Source organism: Eleutherodactylus coqui, chromosome 10 (assembly GCF_035609145.1).
Source record: "Eleutherodactylus coqui strain aEleCoq1 chromosome 10, aEleCoq1.hap1, whole genome shotgun sequence".
NCBI lineage: Eukaryota > Metazoa > Chordata > Amphibia > Anura > Eleutherodactylidae > Eleutherodactylus > Eleutherodactylus coqui.
In genome coordinates this window covers 12,870,071-12,890,561 of record NC_089846.1, presented here as the reverse complement: position 1 = coordinate 12,890,561, position 20,491 = coordinate 12,870,071, and positions in this window count along the sequence as shown.

Genomic DNA, 20,491 nt, shown 5'->3' with positions numbered 1-20,491 from the left:
AAAGCAGAAGGAAAAAGTTACGATTTTCAATTTTTTTGGCAATTTTTTCAATTTAAAAACAGTTTTTTTTGTACAGTGCACATAGGAATGAAGACGTTCACCCCAAAATGGATACCCCCGTTTGTCCCGAGTTCAGAAACATACCCATTGTGGCCCTAATCTACTTACAGGACGCATGGCAAGGCCTATAAAGGACGGAACACCTGTTGGCACAACTGAATAAATTCCAGGCCCCATTGCTTATTTGTACAGAATAAAGATTGACTCCCTAAAAATTCCCCCCCTCCCCCTCCACGCCCTTTTTGGCGTTCGCAAATCTTAGATAAAAGTAAAAATGTGAACTGTGTAGTATTTCCGAAGACAGGGGTAATTACGGAGGCTGGTTGGAATGGGCCCATGGGGCAATAAAACCGGGTATCCCCCCCCCCCCCTCCTCTCATGCTTTTTGGGGGTATTTCATGACCTCAGTGGCGGGTATGGGGTGTAAAAAGTGGCGTTCCGTGAGTCTGCGTAAGCTTGATGAGGTGCGGCGGTCTCACACAGAAGGCGCTCAACAAGGTGCTCCTGGAACTGCAGGAAAGCGAGCGTTCCCGGGGCTTCTTGTAAAATACGTATCACAGGTAGCGGTCTGAATAACGCCGGGCTCACGCGGGTGCAGGCGGAATCCGCTTGCGGAGGCCCGCAGCGGATCTCATCTGTGAGCCCGGCTGTGACCCTGCGTACGGCTGCGTAATGTACTGCGCATAACTGCCTACTCACACAGGCGGTCATGCACAGTACACCTTTGTTTGTATTACCCGCAGCCCGTATACAATGTAGTTGCGTATGGACTGCGGGTATATCCGCGACCATGGAGCACAATGGGCTCTATGTTGCCGATATCCGCAGTAAAATAGAACCTGCTGCGTTCTCTTTTCTGCGAGTGGATTACGCAATTCTGACCCGCTAATGTGAGCGGAATTGTGTAATCCAATGCGATTGATCTGCGTATTACCACGGATCAGACGCATGCGGAATCCGTCATTCCTATCCGGTCATGTGAGACCGGCCAAAGGTAGATCGCTACCTTTTTATCACGTGACCGGGGACCGCTCAACGAGGCCCCTGGTCACTGCTCCAGGCTCTCTGTGACCGTTGGTCGCTGGGAGCAAGGAGATTTTAAGTTTCCTGGGCTCCCTGACTCCTGCGCATGTGTCCGGCTTTTTGCCGGCAATCGCATGTGCAGAATCCTGGAAGGTCCACGGAGGAAGATCGCGTCGGGATTCAAATACGCAGGCCTCCGGTAAAAAGATTCATCTCCTCTCACCGATCGCATCAGTGAGGGGAGATGAAACTTCAAATTTTTTTTTTTACTTTTACGTGATCGGCATTATTGGATAATGGCGAACACGTGACCAGGAACCGCTCACCGCGGACCCCCATTAAATCTCCATGCTCTTGGCTACGTTTTGTAGCCAGGAGCAGGGAGAATTTAAATTATCCTGGCAATCCACAGCTTTTGCGCATGCGCCCGCCATTTTGGCGACGGGCGCGTGTGCAGAAGCTGTGGTAAGGTCCGCGGATAAATCTGGGGGCCTTAGGTACGTACTTTCATCCTCCCTCACGGATATGATCCATGAGGGGAGATGAAACGTACGCTTTTTAAACTTTTAAAAACTTTTCTTTACTTTTTTTTTTTTTTACTTTTTTACACTTTTTTTTCACTTTACATGATCACTGTCATCCATTGGATGACAGTGATCATGTCCCCGGTATAATCTCTCTGCTCCTAGCTACACATGGCAGCCAGAAGCAGAGGGATTTTAAATTCCCCGGGGCTCGAGCCCGTCTGTGCACGCGCCCGATGTCAATCATCGGGCGCGCATGCGCAGACGGGGATTCGGGTCCCGGGACATCGGGACACCGCTGAGGACTGGGGGTGAGTATTTTCACCTCCCCTCATGGATCCGATCCATGAGGGGAGGTGAAACTGACTTTTTTAAAACTTTTTTTTAACTTTTTCGCGATCGCCGCTAACCATTGGATAACGGCGATCGCGGTACCGGGGACCGCTCACCGCAGTCCCCGCTGACATCTCCTGCCTCCCGGCTACCTACATGAGTCGGGAGCCAGGAGATTTTAAATCTCCCGCGCCGCCGGGCCTTCTGCGCATGCGGCTGACGTAATGCCGCCTGGCGCGCATGCGCAGAAGACCGGCTTCGGGCCCCGGAGCGGCAGGAGAGCGGGGAGCAGCGTGCCAGACCTGGGTGAGTAATTTCAGCTGCTCCGATGGATCCGATCCATCAGAGCAGCTGAATCTTTAACTTTTATGTACTTTTATTTACTTTTTTTGCGATCGGCGCTATCCATTGCATAGCGCCGATCGCAATGCCGGGGGGGGGGCTCCGAACAGCCCGGGATGACAGCTCCATGCTGTCAGCTACCTGCGGACACCGACAGCATGGAGCTGTCACGTCCACAGCCCGAGGGGCACTATTCTCTGCAGGAAGCATGTTTTTACGTCCTCAGAGAATAGAGCCCACTTCGGGAGGACGTAAAAACACTATGGGCTGGTCGTTAAGGAAACACGTTCAGAAATGCTCTCCAAAGGTGTCATCCTGCTGCATGACAATGCCCCTTCACGCAATGCAGGTGCCAGTATTGTAAAAATGACCTCATTAAGCTTTCAACTGATGCCCCAGTCACCCTATTCACCCGACCTGGCTCCATCTGACTACTATCTGTTCCCCAAACTCAAAAAACACCTAAAGGGACAATGGTTTGGAAGTGTTTTGGAGGCATATAATCCTACAAATGAGTGGTTTGACCAACAGTTGGAAGAATTCTATTCGCAGGGACTTAAAAAGCTTCAGGACAGAAGGCGCACTGACATCCTGGGGGAATGTGTAGAATAGTGTGGCAGTTTCAGCTTCCTAGCTAAGCTCCTAGGTAAGGCTCAGAACTTATCAGCACCCCCTCGCATGATGCCCATATACCTTTCCAGGGCAAGTGGTAACATAGTATGTTGGACTGAAGGGAGACAAAGTCCATCTAGTTCAGCTCGTTTCCACGCCCACTTGTTGATTCAGAGGAAGGCAAAAAACCCCAATGAGGCAGAAGTCAATTTACCCCATTTGGGGGAGAAAATGGCATGTAAATCCATTTTAGTTCCTTTCATTTAAGTATTAGAGCTCTATGCCCCCCCCCCCCCCCCCCCGCTCCACTCCGGAACATGGTCTATGACCCTGTACCGTAGTTGGTTAACAGCATGATTGGATTCCAAACAATGTCGGGGAATGGGTAGCTCACGATTTTTAGTACAAATTGTACTTTTATGTTGAAAAATCCTCTTTTTCACCTCCTGCGTAGTCTCCTTTACATAACCTAGCCCACATGGGCAGGTCAGAAGGTATACCACGTAGCTGGTGTTGCATGTGAATCTCTCCTTTATGGGAAACTCTTTACCAGTAAGCGGGTGCCTGAATGTATCCCCTTTTACCCAATTGCCACAGCATGCACACCCCAGACAGGGGAAATTCCCTTTACGTTGGGGCTTCAACAACCCCTGTCTAGGACCTCTCTCAATCTCCACCATCGTATGGACCAAAGCATCCTTCCCGAAAGGATCCTTTGGGGAAGTATGCTTTGGTCCATACGATGTTCCTTCCCCTTTTGTACACCATCATCGGGGCTGACTTAAATTCACGTACTTCCTTGCAACCTCTCTGGATTATAGGCCAATGTCTCTTAACAATGCCCGCTATTTTCTGACTCATATTACTATAAGTCATGACACATGGAATTCTCTCTGATCTAGCCCTATTCTTCGGTTTAAATAATTCTGTCCTCTCTACATCTCTGACCTCCTCTTTAGCGTTTTCTAGGATGCATTTAGGGTAACCCCTCCTTCTAAACCTCGTACACATCTGTTCAAGACGTTCATCTACAACCTCCTCATTTGCAATTCTTTTTACTCTCAATAACTGGCTCCATGGTAACAAAGTAATCATTGATCTGGGATGAAAACTCTCGAACTGCAAAAGATTGTTGCGATCCGTGGGCTTTCTAAAAATATCCGTGACCAAGGCATCCAAGGTCTTAGCCACTGAAACATCCAAAAATTGGATTTTTTGGCCCAGTAAGTGAGAGTGAACTGCAACTCAGGATACACTGAATTCAAGGCTTTCTGGAAGGCTTGAAGCTCCTCAATCGAGGCCTCCAATATCACAAAGATGTCGTCTATAAATCTCCACCATGATTTTACAGACTACCAATGTACTGAGGTATAGACGAAATCCTCTTCAAAGACCCTCATGTATACGTTGGCATACGTGGGAGCCACATGGGACCCCATAGCCGTGCCCTGTCGCTGCCGGTAATACACCCCCCAAAAAACAAAATAATTATTGGTAAGGATGTACTCCAGCAGCGACAGGCCAAAACCAGCACAACGTTTTGGTATCTCTGATCTTTTCAAGTAACGGCCAACTGCCTCTAGACCTTTAACATGCTTAATTGAAGTATAAAGGACCACTACGTCAAAAGTTACAAGCATGGTACTCTCTGTAACTTGTATTCTTTTTATTTTCTCCAAAAAATGGCTGAACCAGAACTAACCGCGAACTCACGCAAGATTTTATCAAGAAATTTAGAAATATTCAAGAAGAGCGAATCACAACCCGAAACTATCGGGCGGCCAGGGGGATTATTTACATTTTTGTGTATTTTAGGTAGAGTATAGATTATAGGAACCTTAGGATATGTGATATCTAGAAAATTTGCGAGTCCTTGGTCAATGACCCCATCGACCAAGGCTTCATTGAAAAGAATCCACAGCTGCTTCTAAAAAGCTGCAGTCGGATTCCTATCCAATTTCTCATATATCTCCACCTCTCCTAAGTGACTCAGTAGTTCCTGTTCATACTGTGCGGTGTTCATCACTACTACTGCTCCCCCTTTATCTGCAGCCCTTATAGTTATGCTGCTATCTCTTGATAAAGTTCTAATCGTGTCTCTTTCGGCCCTGGACACATTGCCACCAGATCTCACGTTATTTCTAAAGCTACATGATCTCAACTTATTCACATCTTCTTCCACCAAGCTACTATATGTTTCAACAAGATGATTATTCGCAGGTGGCTGACAGCGACTCTTGCTGCGCCATCCAACCCCACCGAAGGTAAAACCCCCACGGGGGTTGGACTGCGCAGACACTTCACCAGCCCCAGACTGCGCAGAGAAATGCGCCCCCAAGTCCAGATCTACCTGAAACCAGTCCACAGCATTCTCTGGGCAAAAAGAAAGGCCCTTAGCCAATACCTTAGCCTCTGTCACAGTCAATGCTCTGGATGAAATATTCACCACTAAGTCATCCTCGGTATTCTCTCCTCCATCACAAGCGGTCTGCCGGTGGATCTGGTCATCATCTATCCTACACCTCTTCCATGACCTCTGATGTTTTTGTCCACCCCGTCTCTTGCTGTGTTTGGATTTTCCTTTCTCTTCCTCAGTACAAGACCACCAGTCCCTAAAAAAGATTATTTTCTCTGATGGCTCGTTGACACATCCTCTGTTGAACTGGAACCTACAGAAGAAAAACCAAAGTCTCTCCGTGGTTTAAACTTTCTTTTTTGTCTGCGCCTACAAGATCTCGACTCCTGTGTCACCAATGCGCTGACTGCCGTCAGTGTGTGCACCCATAGCAGTGCCACTGAATGATTACCAGCCGGTGAACCGCAGCACCCCGACTTGTAATCACTTTCATGGTGACCAGATGTCCTGTAAGCAGGACAATAGGCTATCCCGCTTAGGGACACAGGGTCCCAAAGCACAACTGTCCCACCTGAATCGTGGCTTATTCACACAAATGCATTTGCGCAATGTATTGGACAAAATTTGCATGTGCAATGCATGGTGTATAGAACCCATTACAATGGGTTTGTTCACATGAGTGCATTTAGTTTGCGCAAAAAAATGCATTTTGCACGGATTGCACACGAATATAGCATATAGTAAACCAATTTAACTTAATTGCCCATTTAAATCAAAGGGAGCATGCTTGCTTGTTTTTTGGCGCACGCAAATAGGCACAACACGTGTGCAAAAAATACTGTGAAACACAAACAGGTGCCCGCAAAAATGGACTGCTTTAATATTGGGCATTGCAGAGATGGCACGAGCCTTTTCGTAGGACTGCTGACCGCACACAGCGGTGATCACCTGCGCAGATACTGCACTCTCTGTGAGGCCACTGTCACAGGGATGTGAAAATCACGTGAGATTTGTGTGATGTGATACGCACAAATCTTGCATGAATATGAACCCCATTCTTTCGAATGGAGTCATATACATGAGCAATTTTTTTTTCTCCCCGGGGAAAAATTGCAGCATGTCCCATCTTTGGGCGTTCCCGTAGAACACTTTGCCTATTGTCTTCAATGCAGCCGGAAAACGCATCACACAGCGTATGAGGTGCAATGCGAGGGGTCTCAATAAAAATAATCACAACTGTACTGAAGTGATGGGAGGCGTTTTTGACACGAAAATGCGTCGCATCCGCGGGGTCATCGCACGAGCGCAATATCGGGCACAATAATGCATTCGCCCATGTAAAACTAGCCTCAATCCTACTGTCTGCATTTTACTTGCAGCCAAGCTGTACATCTTCGCCATTGACTATTCTCTAGGAGGGGGGGGGGGGGCAACCTTTTTTTTTTACATTAGTCAAAAAATAAAGAATTTTACTTAGTAGTGATTTATGTAGGAAAATAGCAAAGTTTGCAGAACAGAAGTTGTTTGCATTGGAGACGGTCCGTGAGAAGCTGCTCTGGCACTGCCATGTCTGTGATTCATGCCCAAAACTTAAAATAAGTGTATTTTAATGGGAATGGATGTAAAATGAAAACTTCTATCCTCAGAGGAGGGATTGTTGTGGGGAATCATCAGCGGAAGCGCAGAAATAACCCACCTCCTAATGTAAAGGTCTTTTTAGGCTGGACGATGATCAGGCTTGGCTAATTAGGTCTTTCAGGCTGGCATAAAATGGGCACTTGATGGCAGCGCACCTGTTTGTGCTGCCGCTGGATGCAATCTGTATGGGGATCACCTATTGTAATAAGTATATTTCACGTGTGGTATTATGGTTACCGATATGCTATTGCCTTCTGTTATCGGCCATGTTTGCAGGTTCTTTACACATGACATGCTTTGGACTTGAGCAAGTTACACTTGCATTGTTTCTCCTGGTCCCCTCCCCTGGAATTTACTGTATTTCAGTTTCCATGAGTGATAATGGAGAGAAGCGGCGCTGCATACAGGGAATGTGGTGGAGGTCTGCCAAAGAGCACTTGTTTAATTATCACAGGAAGTGGCGATCACCTTCTCCATTGTCTGCACAGCTATTTAAGCACACATTAACTCCCACTCGTTACTACATGACGTTAAGTAGTGTGGAAAAAGCGACATGTACCTTGTAAAGTCACAGCGGAGGCGAGCGATCAACAGCAAATAACGCGGCGTCGCTGTCTGCAGATTACTGCGTCTGTTGTACAACTATTTGCGATGTCCTGCAACGGTTTTTTAATACATTAAAGGGATTTTCTTGGACGGATATTGATGACCGCAGCGTGTAGGTGAGCGTCGCTGCCTCTTTTCAGACCTCTGATGACACTTTTATCCATCACAGAGCCTAAGAGCAGCTTAGTTCCACTCCTAAAAAGCTCTCCATTGCACCACGCCGCCCTATATTGCATCTCTCCTCTCAATCCACCAACCAGCCGGCGCCCTCCGCTACCGAAATCAGATTAAGCTCTCCTTTAATCCAAACCTCTCATTCTCGCTTCCAAGACTTCTCCAGAGCAGCACCGGTCCTCTGGAACGCGCTACCCAAACTATTCGGGCAATCCCTGACGCACACAACTTCAGGCGTGCTCTAAAAACGCACCTCTTCAGGGAGGCATACCATATCCCCTAAACCAAACACCTCTGTACTCCGCCTGATAACATGCTCCATGACTGCAGGTGTCCGACTGCAATCCCTGCTAACTGTAATCAACCGACACCTGCAGTCATACCAATTCAGCCACTATATGGCCCAATTTGACCATTATCTGTGTATAGCATCTCTCACTCTCCACCTCACCATACCGTGCACATCTCCGCCCCGCCATACCGTGCACATCTCCAGCCCTTTACCTTCTGTATCACCCCATTATTAGTAGTATGTAAGCTTGTTGGAGCAGGAGCCTCACCCCTACTGTCTTCATCAATTGATTACTACATGTAACCGTGGTTTTGTTTCTGTTCCCCCTGTCTTGTAAGCGCTGCGGAATATTATTATTATAAAGTGAATATGATGGCACTGCTATACCAGGCACAGTCACTATACAATGTATGGCGCTGTTCCTAATGTGCAGTGAAGTGTGAATGGTACAGCCACTTTGAGGGTGGTCCTCAGCAGCAGACCCCACCCATCTGATTTTGATGACCTATCCTAAGGATAAGTTATCCGACCCCATTGAAAACAATGGGCAAGGTCCTATATTTTTGTGTTCCTCAAAACACATCTCCTATTGTTTTCAATGGGACAGGAAAACACTTTGCAGGGCGTTCGATTTGCATGTGTTCGCGAAACAAGGCTTCCCATTGAAAACAATGGGAAACACTTGCTGATCCTCCAGCGCGGCTAAAATCCCCGTGTACCTGCTGCAGAAACAACCCCATTCACATGTACAGAACACATTTGCACGTTGACCCCCCCCCCCCCAATACATTGTAATAAGCCCTGTACAGCCATAGGTTCTTCAGTGCAATGTGGATACCTTCTCTCTATAATATCCGTCATTCTGCAGAGTTCATTGCACACATGACCACTGACCATATACAGAGAATGGACCCTTTATTAGAGACCCCATCTAGTAGTGCGTTGGACCTTCTTCCTTTGACATTGATGTAAGGCAATTCATCGGGACTTCCAGCCTCAGGGCCTTTCCCGCGGGACGACTGTCAACTCAATGATCATTGTACACATGCTTTTACAGAGAAGCAATAATCGCTCACTGGATGGCGGCGGAGCGCGCCGGAGATCTCTGCTTGCCACCACCTCCATTCACAGTAAACAGGCAGTTCATAGATGAACAACTACCTGTTCACACGGGCCGATTACCAACAGGCATAAACTGAACGATAAGCCTATAATCGTTTGTCATTGACTGTGTTTAATGGTTATCGTTTAGTGTCACACGGGCCAGCGATTAACTGAACGAATCGTTCCATGTAAAGGGTCCTTGGGTACCGCAGGACCAGGAGTGCGACAAAAAGACCTTGTGAAAGGGCTGTGGATAGAGATGAGCGAGCGTACTCGCTAAGGCAAACTACTCGAGCGACTAGTGCCTTATGCGAGTACCTGCCCACTCGTCTCTAAAGATTCGGGTGCTGGCGGGGGAGAGCGGTGAGGAACAGGGGGGAGATCTCTCTCTCACTCTCTCCCCTCGCTCCCCCCTGCTCACTCCCGCAACTCACCGCTCACCCCCGCTGGCACCCGAATCTTTAGAGACGAGTGGGCAGGTACTTGCATAAGCCTTAGTGAGTACGCTCGCTCATCTTTAGCTGTGGACCAGTGTATGGACTTGGCTATAGTGGATCAGATAAGCAGGCGCAGACCGGCAGCTGCTGTCCATCATGGGTCAGTCCGCCATCAGAATACATATGGGTTGTATAGCATATTACTGCTCCATTGACATGTAGGCTGTAATGCTCTTAAATTAACAGAGAAGACTCTGGTTTGATGTGAGTTTGCAGCCGGCCGTCGCCTCTGACCTCCCATTGTCTGCTGCAGCCGGCTCTGTAGCCTGTACTAATATGATAAGGGCAGCAGCGAGCGCAGGATGCGGGGTGATGGATGGAGCGGGTCAGTGATGTAACGTGTCATCCCTGGGTGGTTGCTACATAATCTAACCTACATAGTCGCTCCAAAGGGGTGAAATAGCTGGACCTTCATCCGGGTCTTTCTAAAGATGCCGTTTTCTTTAAACCTTCAGCATTAATCTACAAGTATTTGCTTGGTTTTGGGTTAAATTGTAGCATTACTCAATGTTCTAGTTAACTTTTTAGTGACTGTGTGTGAGATTATGCGGCTGCTGGCACTGGCGGTGTCCCGACACTCAACAGACTTTGCCAATCAACCAGTAAATGGCAGCTTGGCCCATAAGAATAAATTGAGCGTATTCTGGTCCATCACCAGGTTCATTATCTGTAGTCCAAAACCGCACCAGTATGTTGCTTTACCGGTACCGAATGCGTCCTGCAAGACCAGTTTATATCCACTCCGCTTTTGTAAGCACGGCTATGACTGCGGCGACTTTAGCTGCAGGTCAGATCATGAGAGTGCAGCCCTGCGGCATCACAACATCAGTAGAAGTCAATGCAATCCTATCGCGGCTTGTGCAACCTACAGATTGCAGGAAATGGTTTTATTTCTTACTATCCCCGCATTGTGGCAGTCTGCGACCGCATTTGATTTCTGTTATGTTGCGGTGTCGCAGGGCTGCACTGCAGTCTTTGGCTGCGCCGTGTCGTGGCCACAGTTGTCCTGCAGCCATCATCTCAAACAGGAGGAATGATAGCTGTATGTGTATATATACAAAACTCCTCTATTGCCTCTGCAGGCGAATACATTCTATTGTTTCTTGTTATCAGCCATTCGGTCTGAGGATACGGTTCCACATAGTGGTCACCAGACAGCTGGCTTGTGGTCAGCCGCCCTGTTAAGTGATGCAGGCCCATATGGCTGACAGATGAATTAAAGGTGCTTTCACATTATCATTCATATTCCCGCGATCCAATGAGAATCTGAATGATTATCGTTCAGTGTAAATACATGCAGTGACTGAACAGCGAATGAGAATTATGAATTCTTATGAATGAGCATTTTTTTTTCTTTCACAGCAGTATTACCAGCGAATCGTTGCAGCCATTGGCCCCTGCGGGTGGGGGGAGGTTTGGACTGCATGCGGCTTATGCAATGTGGAACCGTACCTTTACTGCAGAACAGGTATCTTTTATGTGCTGCTGTTTTTCTAGACTTTTCTAACCTTGAACCGAAGGGGCTGCAGCTGCTTTTTCAGTCCGACTTTTGAAAGTTGTGCCAAAGTTGCATGTGTTCATCGTTGTCTTATCTCTGGTTCATGGCAGCTGTCCTTAAAGCCTCAGCCCCTTAGTGACCACCCCATAGATTTTTTATGTGCTGCTTTAATCCCCAGGGCCATAAAGACACGCTCGTTCTGGGGATTAACACCACATGGGCTGAGGATGTGACAGCTCCGTGTTGTCAGTTGCCGGAGGTAGCCGACAACCTGGAGCTGTCATGGGGAACGGGATATCCGACCCCCAGTAACACATTATCCAATGGCTAACACCAATCACATAAAGATAAAGAGATAGTTTTTAAAAAAGTTAAAGTTTCAGCTCCCCATGAGGGGAGCTGAGAGTACTCACCCCCTTCCTCTGTGATGTCCAGCGGTGATCTGGATCAGAAAGGACCTGTAGTCGCCTTCTGCACATGCGGGCCAGAGGTATTACGGTATGCGCAGAAGCCCAGGGAGATTTGAAATCTACCTTCAGTAGCCGGGGCAGGAGCGGTCATCGGGGACATGGAAAAGTGTAAAATACCACCTAAACGAAGTACAATATGTGGCGAAAAAACATTGTCAGAATTACTTGGATATGCAAAACCTTAACGGAGTTATTCTATGTTAACCCTTTGCAATCCAATTTTGTATTCATGGTTTCCTAGGGGGTTTTCTCTTTCTGCCATTATACAATAGCGCCATCTGCTGGCTAGAGCCAGTACTGCAGTATGGGACATGCTAGAGAGGCCCCAACAACAGAGCGGCCAGTAATATACAGTAAGAATACCCTGCCTGACGTCTTCCGACATCGAAGCTGTACAGCCTTCAGTCAGAATGTCTTCAGATGTCAGACAGTGAATTGAAAAGGAATAAAGTGACACACGTCAGATTTCCACAATTTGGCTCCGTCACTAAGGCGCAAACAGGCTTGGTCACTAAGGGGTTATTGCATTTTTGTAAATGTAATGTCAATTTCAGTAGTTTTTTAATAAGCTGCTGTTCTTTAAAGCTCACTTATTGTGGTTTTAGTGGTGGACTGTGATACTGGGGGGTGTACAATAGCACATAGGGCCCCATTAATAAAATATATAGCTGCTCTATATTCACTGTTCTAAAATATGGCGCTCCCCAATAATGCAACCTGGAAATCTCCTATTAAAGAGCGTCTCTCTGATTCCCTACCGCGTCCGTCCGTCCGAGCCGCCCGCTCGCTGTTTCCATGTTGTACACATCTGATAGGGAAGTGTTGCTGGATCCCACTTACCGGGAAGCAGAGACCTCCATTCTGGAATATCCAGTATCTGGCGCTGTCAGAGGCCTAATGTGTTGGATAAAGCCTTCGCTGGCGTCTCTTTGATGCCGTAAATAATCTTCATGGCTGTTCTGTCGATAGCCGACCGCCACTCCAACAAACCGGCAGCGCAGCCAAAACTCCTTACTGAGTTAATCACAATTACTTGACATGAGGGTGAAGAATGAACGCAGGATCTCGATAGCGCTGGAATGCCCTATAACTCAGCCCCCCCAATAACGAGAGACACAAGTGAGTGCCATGAGCTGGGCTGACACCAGAGATTGACCGCGTATCCAGCACCCACTTCAGCTGCCTCTGTCTAGTAAAGGGCTGAACTGCGATCGGCCTTGTGGTGGAGCCCCTAATACTGCGCGGACGCTGACCATGGTGTTATATATTGCATTGCCAGTATTTCCCCTATACATTTCCATTCCAAGTCATTTGGAGCCTCCTATAGTATGTGAATGCAGAGCTGAAGCCCACCCCTACATGGTTCCCCCTCCTGTTGAGGAAGCAGCCCCCGGCTCCGACTCCTCCAGGCCTTCTCCAAGGTCGGCATTGACTGAGTTCAGTGAAGCATCTGCCTCCCTCATATCTTTATCAATGAGTTTCCCAGCATTAATCCTACAGATCTTCTCATGGTCAGGCTAATTATTCCCTGCCAGGAGGATGCCGCCGGGGTCAGGGCGCACAGAGGAGATTAACCTGTACATGTGCCGCCTTCTGTCTGATGGGTTTATCTTGTAAGGAGCCCACAGGTGGATATCTACCCCGAAATCCTGCCAGGCCTTGTATCCTAATCAGGGATGGTGCATTACTACTTCTACTGTCCTGTGTGTGTGTGTGTGTGTGTGTGTGTATATATGTATGTATATATATATATATATATATATATATATATTACACACTGCACAGTACCCCTTCTCCTGCCCTGTATGTATATATACAGTGCACAGTACTACTCCTCCAGTTCTGTGTATGTATGCATGTATGTGTGTGTGCATAAATATATATATATATATATATATATATATATACACTGCACAGTACCACTTCTCCTGATATATATATATATATATATATATATATATATATATACTGCACAGTACCACTTCTCCTGATATATATATATATATATATATATATATATATATATATATATATCAGGAGAAGTGGTACTGTGCAGTATATATATATATATATCAGGAGAAGTGGTACTGTGCAGTGTATATATATATATATCAGGAGAAGTGGTACTGTGCAGTATATATATATATATATCAGGAGAAGTGGTACTGTGCAGTGTATATATATATATATATATATATCAGGAGAAGTGGTACTGTGCAGTATATATATATATATATATATATATATATATACACACACACACATACACAGAACAGGAGGAGGAGTACTGTGCAGTGTGTATTCTCAAATATATAACAGGAGAAGTGGTACTGTACAGTGTGTGTATATATATATATATAATATTATATATATATATATACTGCACAGTACCACTTCTCCTGTTATATATTTGAGAATACACACTGCACAGTACTCCTCCTCCTGTTCTGTGTATGTGTGTGTGTATATATATATATATATATATATATATATATATACTGCACAGTACCACTTCTCCTGATATATATATATATATATATATATACATACACATACTGCACAGTACCACTTCTCATTATATATATATAAACTGCACAGCACCACTTCTCCTGTTATATATATGAGAATGCACACTGCACAGTACCACTTCTCCTGTTATATATATGAGAATGCACACTGCACAGTAGCACTTGTATAGCTTGGTTCCCCTACCCCCTGTGTTTTTTTCTGTAGCCTGTACCATTTACAAAGGTTTTGATGGCAGTGTCCAAGCGCTTTGTTGAGATGTAATCTTAAGAATTTCTATTCTGTATCCTAATTGAGCCTCTTTTGACTGTAACTGTACAAGAGATAAATTAGTAATACTGTCTGCAGACTAGTTCGCAATACAGAGGTTACACTGCCCCCTACTGGGTGATCTCTGTAGTAACAGTTGCTGTTGATGCTTGAGTATTCCAGAAAGTTGTCTTTACAAAATAAATTGTCATCAAATGACCTAAAAGAACACAAAGCTCTGCGCTGATTTATTTGTAATACTGCATTTGTTTCTAAATACTGAATTATGCAACTTTCTAAGTAAGGTCATTAACATTTGCTTGTTATATTTAGAGATGAGCGAGCACGCTCGTTTAAGGCTGATGCTCGAGAGAGCATCGGTCTTTTCGAGTAACTGCTTACTCGTTTGAGCACCATGCAGGGGGGGGGGGGGGGGGTGGCAGGGGAAGGGGGGGCCGCGGGGAGCAGAGGGGGGGGGGAGAGCACATGGTCTGAACTGGTGTCTATGTTCTGTCCAATGCGTGTTGCGCCCAAGATTCACTGATACAATTGGCATATGACGATCTGATTGAGGCCTTAGAGATACCTGCAGAGACGGAATAATGTTGTACAGGGCAGATCATAGAGGGGGAAGCATCCAAGTGTTCAGGGAGGGCAGATCACATAAGCTGCAGATAGGGAGCCATTCTGCAGGGGGACAGATCACACAGGTTAAAGGCCCATTTACGCGCAAGGATTATCGCTTAAACAGACGACCGACTGAATGAATTGACAACTTTTTTGCATAAAATCATCTCTATTTCCCTCATTAGCTAAAGTAAACTTTAGTAGAAGTAGAACTAGTTGTTTGCTCAGGTGGGCTAGTGTTTATGTAAGAGATTATCTGGCCGACAGGATGCCATTTGTCTACCTCCAGCAGAGTAAGCAATGCAAGGCATACACAATGAGTATATTGTTTATTCCCCTCAAGTCGTCAAGCTTCTCAAAAGATTGAACGATTTCCATTCAAACAGAACCAATTTTGTACTGCCTGATGACTAGTTTTATGTCGGCTAAAAACCAGCGCTAAACGAGAAGTGCTCGAATAGTTCACGATGCCCGCGTTTACATGTAACCATTATCGTGAATTTTGAGCAGAATTGGTTGCATGTAAATGGGCCTTAAGACCAAGGGCTGTCAGAGTCCACAACTAACTGGACTCGGGCAGCCTGTGGACCCATAGTAGTCAGTGTGCCAAAACACAACTATCTTTCCACACGGACACACGTGTCATGTGAAAAATAGCATGGCACCCACTATTCTAATGCAGTTTGTGGATTAGACTCGCCTATTCAAGAAGAGCAAACAATAAACGTAAATATGCTTAACCCTTTGCAATCCAATTTTGGATTCAGGGTTTCCTACGGGACTTTCTGTTTCTGCCATTATACAATGGCGCCATCTGCTGGCTAGAATCAGTACTGTGGTATGTGACATGTTGGAGAGGTCCCCCGACAACAGAGCGGCCAGTAATCTACAGTAAGAATACCCTGCCGGATGTCTTCCTACATCGGAGCTGTACAGCCTTCAATCAGAATGTTTTCAGACGTCAGACAGTGGATTGGAAAGGGTTAATATTAGACAATGTGTAAGACCATAAAGTAAATAACTAGCAGATAACTCTACAGAAAATTAGTTTCTTTACATTTTGTACAGTCATCTGCACTGGGAGGGTTACATATGAAGTAATGGCCTGGCCAAGGGCAAAGTGTAACTGGTAGGAAAGGGAAAGTAAGGGTAAGGGAACCTTCTCTTGTGGAGGTGAAAACTAAGGTGCTATAGTTGTGTCTGAAGAACTTTTAAGGTTAATTTCTCGTTGATTAAATACCAATGTATCCGTCTCTTTACGTTTGAAGTGTAAGAAAGCCTTCCGCCACGATTGGGGGATGGTTTGTTTAGTTGCTAGGAAGTGATTTCCGTGAATCTGAGGAAATATCCGCAATGCGTTTATTCTAAGGGGCTTCCCATTAGTTTTTGTGCATGTTGCAACCAGTTACAGAATAGATCTGTCATCTTTTAACTTGAGGGCAGGACCAACAGATATGGATCATATCAGCAATGGATGGACATCCAAGAAAGCAAAAAGGATTTCCAAACACCGCATGAGCGATTGGAACTAAATATCAGCGCAACAGGACTTTAAAAGAGGTCACTAGCATTAGTGTCTTATGGGCACCTTTACTGGTCGATTCCCAGATCTGAGGCCAATCCTCATCAACAAGGATGTTTCCTAGGTCTGCCTCACGGTGAGAGATATGAGGGGCTGCTGATAAGACTTTGGCTTTGTGTTCTTTTTTGTTTCTATGGTAACGAATGTTACATCACATGAAAGCTTTATGTGTCTAATATATGTTTTCAAAATTTTGTGTTTGTAGCTTATGGCAACAGTGATCTCGGCACGCGGGAAAACAAATGGCGGAGTCTAAGGCGATATTCACAGCAAATGAGAGCAGAGAAGTGATAAAATTATTGTTTCTGCAAGAAAAATCCACAAAGGATATTCATGGTGATATGTGGCAGACATTGGGGGATCAATGCCCTTCATAGTGTACAGTTTAAGAACTGGGTCGCCAAATTTAAAATGGGCCACTTCAGCACCAATGATGAGGAACGTCCTGGACGACCGAGAGAGGTGGTTGTTCCGGAGATCGCCGATGCTGCGCACAACCTCATACTGGGGAATCGGCCAATTTCAGCTGCAGGAATAGCAGACATCATGGGGATTTCTGGTGAACGTGTTTGTGTCATTATCCATGAAGAAGCTATCTGCAAAGTGGGTCCCCAAATGTCTGACAACAGATCAGAAAAGCATCAAGTGAAAACTTCCCGGTCAGTTTGTCAGCATTTCCGGACTGATGAGAACTTCCTGGATGGACTGGTCACTACGGATGAGACCTGGATTTATTTGTATGACCCTGAAACCAAGGAGCAGTCAGAAGAGTGGAGGCACAGTGGTTCTCAGCCACTAAGGTGATGGCGTCTGTGTTCTGGGATAAGGAGGGCGTGCTGCTAGTGGACGACCTTCACAATGGTTCCACCATCAATGCAAGGTATTACATTGAACTTTTGGACCAGTTGAAAGCAGCTCTGAAGGCCAAAAGGCGCGGCAAGCTGTCCAAAGGAATCTTGTTCCTGCAAGACAACGCCTCCGCTCAGACTGCACAAGTGGCCATGGCAAAACTGGTGGAGCTAGGCCTCCAGCTGGTTGACCGCCCATCTTATTCACCAGATCTAGCTCCCTCTGACTATCATCTGTTTCCAAACCTGATGAAACACCTCAAGGGGACCAAATTTCACACCATTTCTGATGCCATGGCTGCTACGGATGACTGGTTTGAGGCACAACCGAAATCCTTCTTTTTGCAAGGCTTACAGAACTTGGAATCCCGATGTAAGAAGTGTGTTAGCATCAGTGGGGAGGATGTGGAATAAATGGAAAGTTTCATCTTCCTATCTCGTTTCTTTCTGGGTAAAGCCAAAGACTTATCAGCAGCCCCTCGTATATGTCAGTTGTACATGTTAGGAGGAGTGGAGAAGTCCGGAATATACTTGTTAGATAGGGCCTCTAGCGTGTGGCTATTTGAAGCAGAAGGTTTCAGAGAGTGTTCGAGTCAATGGAGAGTTGGTGTGCTTAAGAAGACAAGATGTAAAAAGTGTTTGAGTTGTTAATATCGAAAAAAGCTCAGAGGAAGGTTAATCATAGATTTTCTGAAGGGTGGGGAAGGAGGTGGTATATTTTGGTGAGACCTCTGTCTAAGCTTGGAAGGTTTGGCAGAGTCATTGCCAGGGAAAACCAAGGATTTCACTGGAGGTACAAATGAAGAGTGATTAGGCCACCTAAATATTTGAGTCCCAGACATTGAGAGTGTCTCGTCATAGGGTTAGTAATAAGGGGTCTGTATATCGGAGGGGTCTGCAAGATGGAGTCAATAGCGAGAGGATAGACCTTAGGGGCCTCAAAAGAGAGATTTTAAATGAAGAAGGGCCAGTTCAGCTATCTGGGCTGTTTGGTAATATTTTTAAAAAATTGAAACGCCCAGACCTCCTTCCAGTCTGCATAGGGTAGAGAGTGAGACCCTTCGAATAAAGTCCTTCCAGATGAAGCAATGGGACATTTGTCGAAATGTTTTCAGGATGTTTCCTGGGATCTGAACTGGAAGAGCTCTAAAAAAAGTTTTGAAATTTGGGAAGAAATGTCATTTTTTTTAATGAGTTCACACTTTCTTTCCATGAAATTTGGTAGGGACTCCAACTCTCCAGGAGTAGCTTGGACTTGCACAGGAGAGGAGGGTAATTCTGAGAATATAGTCATATATAACAATGAAACAAACACCTAGGTAATCTAATGATCTGGATAATCACCGAAAAGGGAAATTCAATTGAAACTGAGAGATGTGAGATTAAAGGCTCTTGACTTGGCATTGTTAATTGTTGGACCTGAGAGCAATCCAGATCTGTACTGTTCTGCCAGTAAATTGGGAATAGAGGCGTGATGAGAGGACATCAATAGTAGAATATCATCTGCAAACATACAGTTCTTATCTGATTTTGTGTTCAATAGTGTCAGTAAGAGAGACTGCTTGGAAATTAGTCACTGATGGATGTGCTTTAGCCGTCGCCTCTAACTATGAAACTTTCCTTTCAAGTTCTGTCGTGCTGCACGTTCCCTTTTATGTCAAGCTGCTAGTTGAATAAAGAAGCCCCGGAGCACCACCTTGTGGGCTTCCCACGAAGATATAGGGGAAGAAACTGAAGGCCATTTATTGCAAAATAGTCATCTATTTGTGTTTTCAAAGACGATAAAACCTCAGGGATTGCAGGAAGGGAATCATAGAATGGTAGAGTTGGGAGAGACCTCCAGGGTCATCGGGTCCAACCCCCTGCTCAATGCAGGATTTACTAAATCATCCCAGACAGATATTTGTCCAGTGCTTGTTTGAAGACTTCCATTGAAGGAGAACTCACCACCTCCTGTGGCAACCTGTTCCACTCATTAATCACCATTGTGCAAATGAGAATAGGGATGATCCCTCTGCACTGTGACAGCCCTTCAGATATTTGTAGACTGCGATTAAGTCTCCTCTCAGCCTTCTCTTCTGCAAGCTAAACATTCCTAGATCTTTTAACCATTCCTCATAGGACATGATTTGCAGACTGCTCACCATCTTGGTAACTCTTCCCTAAATTTGCTCCAGTTTGTCATTGTTTTTTTAAATTGAAATGCAAAAAACTGGATACAGTATTCCAGATGAGGTCTGACTAAGGAAGAGTAGAGGGGGATAATGACCTCATGTGATCTGGACTCTATGCGTCTCTTAATACATCCCAGAATTGTGTTTGCCTTTTTTTGCTGCTGCATCACATTGTTGACTCATGTTCAGTCTATGATCTATTAGTATACCCAAGTCTTTTTCACATGTTCTGATGCTCAGCCCAATTCCTCGCATTCTGTATGTGCTTTTTTTTATTTTTGTTGCCCCGATGTAGGACTTTGCATTTCTCCTTGTTACATACCATTCTGTTAGTCGCCGCCCACTGTTAAAGCTTTTCTAGATCTTTTTGCATCCTCTCTCTCTTCCCTGGTGTTAGTTATCCCTCCTAGCTTTGTGTCAACTGCAAATTTGATCAGTTTGCCTTCAATTCCCTCCTCTAGATCATTTATAAAAATGTTGTACGACATTTATGTCGGCCCAGAGCCTTGTGGTACCTGACTTGCCACATTTCTCCAATTGGATGTGCAGCCATTTATGACCACTCTTTGAGTACGATCACTCAGCCAGTTGTGAATTCACCTAACAGTTGCTTTGTCAATCCCATATTTGGTAATTTTTTTCAATACGTATGGTATGATATACTTTGTCAAATGCTTTACTAAAATCAAGATACACTATTCTGTCATAGAAGCAAATTAGATTTGTCTGGCATGACTTGTTTATTACAAACCCATGACGGCTCTGGTGAATTATTCCATTCTCATCAAAGTACTTGCATACATGTTGTTTAATAAATTGTTCAAAGATCTTTCCAGTATAGAAGTCAGGCTCACAGGCCTGTAGTTTCCTGTGTCCGCCCTCTTCCCTTTTTTAAGGTTAGGACAACATTTGCCCTTTTCCAGTCTTCTGGGTCTTCTCCTGTTCTTTCAAAGATT